The sequence below is a fragment of the Oryza sativa genome, chromosome 6, assembly GCF_034140825.1.
Source record: "Oryza sativa Japonica Group chromosome 6, ASM3414082v1".
Taxonomy (NCBI): domain Eukaryota; kingdom Viridiplantae; phylum Streptophyta; class Magnoliopsida; order Poales; family Poaceae; genus Oryza; species Oryza sativa.
Window position 1 is genome coordinate 19438195 of NC_089040.1, and position 8567 is coordinate 19446761.

Here is an 8567-nt window from a genome sequence, read left to right on the forward strand (position 1 = left end):
AACCGTAAACATATATATTTCCTATAAAAGACATAATATGATCCTCGGCGCCCCAAGGTGTCTTGGTTGGCTCCGTCAATGCACTAACTCGACGAAACCAAGATGGCACCTAGAGCACCTCATATTCTGTGATGATTTAATAACCTAGGAACTAAATCCATATATAAATGAATAATTATAAAAAAAATTACATATATACCACATATCCTAAGTCCCAAAAATCACAAAATTGACATATAAAAAAATTGCATCTACATTTTTTAATAAAAATTGACATCGCACAAAATTGACAAATTGTCATTTCACAAATTTCACAAATATCACCCTAAGTCCCAAATTTCACATATCACAAATTGCACATATCACAAATTTTCACAAAAAACCTAAAACACGCTTACCGCTAGCGGCTTGGGGTGGAGGTGGCCGGCGGCGGATTTTGGGGAAGCCGGCAGCTTGGGAAGGAGGTGGCCGGCGGCAGTGGTCGGTAAGGCCAGCGGCATGGGGAGGAGGTCGGCGGCGGCAAAGGTTAGGGAGGCTGGTTGTTTCGGGAGGACGACGGCCGCGGCGGAGGTCGGGGAGGCCGGCGTGAGGGCGAGGAGGAGAGGAGGCAGCAGCGGCCCAGATCTTGATGGCGAGAGGAGGAGAGGAGGAGAGGAGTAGAGGAGGAGGTGGTGGCCGGAGAGGACGTCGCCAGCATGAAGGGCGAGGACGAGAGGAGCCGGCGGCAGAGGTGGAGGCTGGTGAGGCGAGGAGGCCACCGGCGGCGTTTGGGGCTCAGCGAGGAGGCGGCGGCGGCGGCGGCAAACAACTGGGCAGCGTCGGTGGTAATTTCGCCCGCCCGCCCGGTGCTTATGTAACCATATTGTCGCCTGCGGGTAATCGATATTCCCATGCGGGCAGTTTAAGTAGCCCGCACGGGATGATATTATTTCGTGCGGGCGGCTTAAGCCACCCGCACGCAAAAATAAATGCAGATAAATTAATAAATCCCATCTAAATATAGTTAATTAATCAATATAATTATTCAACCACAAATTAAATATAGTTATAGTTAATTAAACCCATAAATTATTTAACTATAATTGTATAACTATAACTAAATAGGGTTATAGTTAATAAACCACAACTTAATTAATTAATCAATATAATTATTCATCCATATGATTAATGCCAATAAATTATTCAACCATAGAAATATAATTATTTAACCACAAATGAATTTCAATCGCATCTAATTAAATTGCTTGTATATTGATCAAACCACATCTTAATTATTCAACCATATAAATTGAGAACGACATATAGTACAGATAAACATGGAACCATAAGTTTTATACATTAATCGTTTGAAGGGGCTATAAGTTGGATACATTAATCGTTTTCAAAACAGGTTGTACACAACAACATATATATATTCTTGTGGCTTTGTTTACTACGTTCCACAACCGTAAGGCCGTAGTAATCGATGGATACGCCTAGGGTTGATCCAAGTCGCCGGTCTTCTAGGGTTGCATGCTCTTATCTCGTTCATGTGTCCCTCAATGTATGGCTCAAGGATGGCTAGTTGTTGCGGCACGCTGCTAAAAGCTTCCGCTACAGCTTTGTAGTCGTTATCATAGAACCTTTTCTTGTCTACGGTCCACTTCCCAAGTAACCGACCCTCATGTACAACGGGGGTTATAACAATGGGTGTGGCGTCCTTCACGTAATCTATACAGCATTCAACCAGCCACCTCCTCAGTTGTGTACCCCATTATTATTGATCCCTTCTGATGAGCTGGGTTACAGACATACCCTTTCAGAACCGACATGTACCTCTCAGACGCCCACATCTGATGTAGGTATACGGGTCCAATTTCAATAATCCGAGGGACGATGTGGACAATCAAATGCTCCATCATATTGGAGTAAGATGGAGCGAAAAACATCTCAAGTTGACACGCTGTCTCGGTTGCCAATGTTTGAAGTGGGCCTAACTCTTCAGGATCAAAAATGTTTTATGACATGTGAGACATAGAAAGCATCGGCTCGGCTTGGAGGTGGTTTCCTTTTTTTAAAAAAAAAATCAGGGAGAGCACAAAGGTACCGGTTCTATAACTGACACTAATAACCTAGTGTCACTGGTGCCAACCAATTGGTGCCGGCTAGGAAACCGACACCAATTGGTTCTAACTGGCACCTACATGGGTTTTTTTTACCAGTGGCCATCATCAATGAGGAGGTTGAGTATATAGTTGACCCGATTAAGGATCATAATCAAGGCAAGTGTCCTCCCTCCCTTTTTTAATATATTGAACCTCATGTTTTCGGCAAACATGTTGTTTTACAAAATCTGCACATATTCGAACGATAGGAATGATTAGAATACCTTGTTTGTACTCAAATGGATCTACTTATCTTTTTATTTATACCAAATGCTTTTCCTTGCTTGGTATGTTTATCATGGATATGGATCCTACTTATCCATGTTGTTTTGAACACATTTAAACTTATTTCCATAGATTAGACATGGAGAATTACCATAGTTGGCCTGGCAAGAAACTTGCAACTACTATGTGCACCACAGTTACACACCTACAAATATGCCACCAGACACGCTCAAATGACTGCAGCGCCTGCATCACTGATTTTCCCCCTTATTTTAGATTCAATACGGTACTTGGGCTTCGATCTTAATTCCTGCCTAGTCTAGCTAGCTGAACCACAGATATAGTATCTTGTCAATAATTATTATGTGCATGCATATCTCATGTTAATTATATATATATATATATATATATATATATATATATATATATATATATATATATATATATATATATATATATATATATATATATATATATATATATATATATATATATATATATATATTGCTGAACAGGGAGTACGTGGATGGACAAAAGAGCACACCATATGCATATCATATGCATGGCACGTAAGCCATGCGGACTGCATTCTCGGGATGGATGCATGGTTCAGAATGAACTTAAAAAACTCGTACGCATGATCCTTGGTGATTTGTTGGTATCTCCAATGTGTGAGAAGCCTATCAGAAGCCTACTCTCGGTGCGGAAATTAGCATTATATATAGTATGCTATTTTTTACAAGTTCAATTTTGATCAAAGTTTATTTTTTTCTCCTAGAATCACCAGTAGAGAAACGATTTTTTCCGTGCGGTTAAAAGTGATTTTCGCGTGCGCATGTTCCAACCGTCTGGAACCAAGGGTCTGTAAAATTTTTGCGTGAGGGTGGCGCACCCGCACGCAAAAATCTAATTTTCGCGTGCGGAGTGGTTATGTCGCCCGAAGGCAAAAATAAAAAACCAAAAAATATAAAATCCAGAAAAGAAAACCCCAACCCTAAAGCTGTCGTCGCCGCCTCCTCGCTGTCGCGGTCGCCGTCGCCGTCGCCGCCGCGGTAGCAGATCCGGAGCCTCCGCACTGTCCGGGCCGGTAACGGCCGCCGCCGCATGCACGAGCCACCGAGCTCGCCGCTCCCGCCAGCTGTTCCCGCTTGCAACCCCCGGGCGATGCGACGCGCATGCATCCGAGGCCGCCGGATCCGGGTGGGGGACGGCCGCCGCCGCCAGAATCGGGTGAGGGGAAACTGCCTCCACTGGATCCGGGTGGGGGACGGTCGTCCGCCGCGCGCACGCGCCACCGAGACGCCGCTCCCGGTTGCCCACCGCCGCGTGCACACGCCTTGGTGCCCACCGCTCTCGGTCGCCGACGCACGCATGCCGCCGAGCCGCCGCCAAGTGAGGCGGTGCAGCCGGCCGCCGCCGGCCGTGCCCGCGCCGGCCGTGCCCAGGAGAGAAGAGAGAGGTGAGAGAGTGAGAAAGGATAGAGAGGTGAGAGAGTGAGAGAGAGAGTGTTGGTATTTCTTACGACCACAGATAAATCTGCAAGCACACGGAATACCGCTGTAGCACTTCACCTTCGGGTGACCCCAAAAGGATATCGAACTCAAGGAACGTGTGTAATCTATCTAAGGTTAAGACGATCCAAGGACAACAACTATAGGTAGGCAGGCTAGAGAGGACTTTCTATGTGCTTTAATTATCTACGCTAAGCAAGGTAATTCCCTATCTATTGCTTCAGGCACCGACCCCTGCTGGTCTGCCAGCGTGGTTCCGGCTATAGCTCTATGATGTATTCGAACCTGGTGGATTACTAGGACGGAATTCAGGACTATCACCACCTGCCGCCTACCTTTGACAAATCCGTGGGATACACAACTAACAATGGTTATCTCTGACATAGACACCACGCCTAAGTTATTAATTACTACTCTAATACTAGCGCAGGAACTTCCTTCTCTATCCGGAGTCCTAGCACTAGAGCACTTAGTATAAATACTAAACAATGAACCTGCAAAGATGGAAATATAACTTACTTAGACTAAATAATTAAATAACAAAAGAAAGAAACACGAATGTTTACTTAATAGAAGAAGTTCTCTGAACCCGGAGCAGAGTGTACCAACAGCTCCGGTACTCCTCCCGAATTCCTCCTACGAAGCTACACTCGTCGACGTAGAAGTCGGATGAGCGCCAAACTTCTGGGCACTCCTCCAGAGCTTCCCATCACTCTCAATCATATTCTAATGTACAAAAGATACAATAGAGCCTCTTGTAATTTAGCTCAAAGTTGTGTGTCGGAAATGAGAGTGAACTACTCCTTATATAGGCAGGTATGACGGTTACAGCCTATGCGAAATGACCAAACTACCCTGGAACAGCCATCAGGAAGTAATCAGGGCCGTCCACACAAAATTTGGCGATCAACGGCCACCAAAAGGGTTCGGCCGAACTGGTAACCCGGGACGGCTCCGTTCGGCCCGTTTTTCCATCGTGGACACTAATTTTGAGGCCCTCAGCCCATTGGCATGATAGTTGGGCCCATTTGGAGTTGTTTAATTGACTTATGGGGCCTCCAATCCGTGTAAACGCGTCCTGAATGCGCGGAGGTGCATTTTGTCGCATGACGGATGTGTTTTCTCCTCAAAATACATGCATACACATGTTTCACCAACACTAGTGGAAATGATTAGTAATAATACCTACCACTAAGTTGGATACTATATTTTATTTCATTATATGCAAGTATTGACAGTCAAATATTATGATTTTTGGATCGTCAACAACACCCCCACACTTAACCTTTGCTCGTCCCGAGTGAAGGCTAAGGACTCTACAACAGAGTTATAACTTCCTTACTAATAATCATGCAAACAAATTATTCAAAGCCATACATGTACTTGTGGGTCTTTGTAGTGTCTACCATGCGATCCTGAGCAATTGAGAAATGGAACAATCTCATGGAACATCAGGCGGGCGTGCTTGGCGTCTGCGGCCCTGCATGGCATTGCCTCTACCCACTTGGACACATAGTCAACGGCCACCAGGATATACTTGCAATCATAGGACTTTGGGAAAGGTCCCATGAAATTGATGCCCCATACATCAAATAACTCGACTTGAAGGTTGTATGTAAGTGGCATCGCATCGCGAGCAGTGATTCCTCCATGCTTCTGGCAACTTGTGCATCTCCGAACGAATTCCTTTGTGTCATCGTACATTGTTGGCCAAAAGAATCCGCTCTGCCAGATCTTTGCGTGTGTTCTGAATGCTCCATAGTGACCTCCATATGGGGCAGCATGACACTTCTCAATGATCTTCATGCCTTTATCTACCGGAACGCATCTTCGTAGTAGACCGTCTGAACAGACTCTGTACAGGTAAGGTGCATACCACAAGTGCCCGCGGCTCTTGTAGATCAACCTCTTCTTATTTTCTCCCGGGGGTACATGCCCCGCGACCATGAAGTTGACGATGGTTGCATACCATGAGTCAGAGTCTATGACTTTCAATAGCATGTCGTCTCGTAGATAGTCATTTATCGGTAGCTCGTGCATGTTAGTGATTTGCATACGCGACAAATGATCTGCAATAGAATTCTCTACTCTCTTTTTATCCTTAATCTCTATGTCAAACTCTTGGAGCAGAAGAATCCACCTAATCAGCCGACGTTTTGAATCTTTTTTAGGGAGCAAGTATTTTAGTGCAGCATGGTCAGTGTAAACAATTACCTTAGCTCCCACTAAATATGACCTGAATTTATCAATGGCAAACACTATGGCTAGGAGCTCTTTTTCAGTTGTGGCATAGTTAAGCTGAGCTCCAGTCAATGTTTTACTAGCATATGCAATAGCATGGTGTTTTCTATCCTTAGTTTGCCCAAGAACAGCTCCCACAGCAAAATCACTAGCATCGCACATGATTTCAAACGGCAGTGACCAATCAGGGGGTTGGATGATTGGTGCTGAGATGAGTGATTCATTAAGGATTTTGAAGGATTTCATACACTGATCATCAAAGTCAAACGGAACATCCTTAGCTAGCAAGGCGGTTAGGGCTCTAGCGATTTTGGAGAAATCCTTTATTAAGCGCCTGTAGAACCCCGCATGACCCAAGAAGCTACGGACTCCCTTGACATTGACAGGAGGTGGAACCTGTCGAATTACTTCGATTTTTGCTCTGTCCACCTCAACTCCCCTTTCGGAGATTTGATGTCCCAGGACTATTCCGTCACGCACCATGAAGTGGCACTTTTCCCAATTAAGTACCAAGTCCTTTTCCTGACATCTTTGTAAGACCCTATCTAAATTCAACAGACACTGATCGAAAGTTTTACCATAGACTCAAAAATCATCCATGAAGACTTCCATGATATCCTCGATCATGTCAGAGAAAATAGACATCATGCATCTTTGAAATGACGCGGGTGCATTGCACAACCCGAACGACATTTTGCGATATGCATACGTTCCGTACGGGCACGTGAACGTGGTCTTACTTTGATCATCAGGATGGATGGGGATTTGATGATAACCAGAATACCCATCAAGGAAACAAAAAAAGGGATGGTTCGCCAACCGCTCAAGCATTTCATCAATGAAAGGCAGTGGAAAGTGATCCTTCTTAGTAGCCTTGTTGAGTTTCCTATAGTCAATGCACATTCTCCATCCTGTTACGGTTCATTGCGGGATCAACTCGTTGTTCGAGTTTTCAACGACTGTCATGCCTCCCTTCTTAGGCACTACTTGGACAGGGCTAACCCACTCGCTATATGGCACGGGATAGATAATCCCGGCATGTAGGAGTTTCAAGACTTCCTTTTTGACGACCTCCCTCATCGAATTATTCAACCTCCTCTGAGGTTCCCTAGATGGAGTGCAAGACGGTTCTAAGGGAATGCGATGAGTGCAAAGGGTCGGACTGATGCCTTTCAAGTCTTGGAGGGAATAGCCAAAAACTATGATGCTTTTCTAAAACGGCGATAAGTTGGGTCGTCTCCCTCTTAGAGAGTTTGTCACTTATAATGACAGGAGACTCCGCATCGCCGTTCAAAAATGAATAGCGTAGGCCTAAAGGTAAGGGCTTTAGCTCAATTGGGGCTTGTGACGGCTGATCCGTTTTTGGCAAATCAATCGTTTCCCCATATTTATCCTCCCCTTCATTGAATTCTTCAATGGATTCATCGAAAATAGACTCTGGGCCTTGAATGGAGAAACGGCCATCACTTCCTCAATTGGCTCAGGAACAGGAAGAGACTCCGTCAAAGAATTGGTTGATTGCAACATAGGGATGGAGGTGGCGATTCTTCCTATTTTCAGGTTGAGGACACTGGTTTCGGGCACATCTAAGAGTTGGGATGGCCTATGAGTATGTCGAAATCAGATATGTCAAACACATGGAAATCTAAGATGACCTCAATGTTGTTGGGCAGTGTGGGCACTCCAGAGATAATCCCTAAACCTTCGGTAGTAGAGTTTGTGGAAATTTGGAAGGTCTTGACGGTTGGTTCCAACGGTTTGTCCCCTAAGCAATCGAGTGCAAATGTTGCGGACATAATACAGAGCACGGACCAAATTACCTCCAATGAAACACATAATGGTTGAGGTGGGGCATCGGATCTGAATCGATTCATATGAGAGCTCACCTTCCCTTAACCATTCGTTACTCATGATGGTGGTCAACTTCTTCACCATCTCTTTAAGCATAGCTTTATCGAGAGGATCATTAGACTTGACCTTGGTCGGTGGTCTCTTCTCGCGGGAATAATTTGAGGTGTTTCCATAATCTTCGAAAAGCTCCTGCTCGAATTGGAATGGAATTTCTGAAGGATGAACTAGGATGAGGATTCGACAGTTGAGTCGGGTTCCAACTCCACATGCAGAGATTCCTCATGGATAATCTCAACCTCCGGGACGGCTTCGCTTCATCCGAAAGAATCATTCTCTGAGATCAAATGTAAGAATTCTCTTCCTTCGGCGGTTGTCTTGTGTGCGAATGATCCTCCGGCAGAAATATCGAGATTTTCAGAAGACTCCTTGTCTAACCCGTACCGAAAATGTTGTAACAACACATGGTTGGGTAAAGACAAGTCTAGGCCAGACTGAATTAACAGTGAGAACCTGGCCTATGCTGCACCGAGAGATTCCTTCTCATTCCACGAAGATTGATTACACGGGTTAATGGAAAGAAAGTAAGGCAAAAATT

General features: G+C 44.8%; 1 pseudogene; it reads right to left on the bottom strand.

Moving 5' to 3' along the window:
• The window catches only part of LOC136357018 (uncharacterized), a 35150-nt pseudogene extending 27094 nt beyond the window's left edge, over positions 1–8056 (bottom strand).
• Positions 8057–8567: the final 511 nt, after the last annotated feature.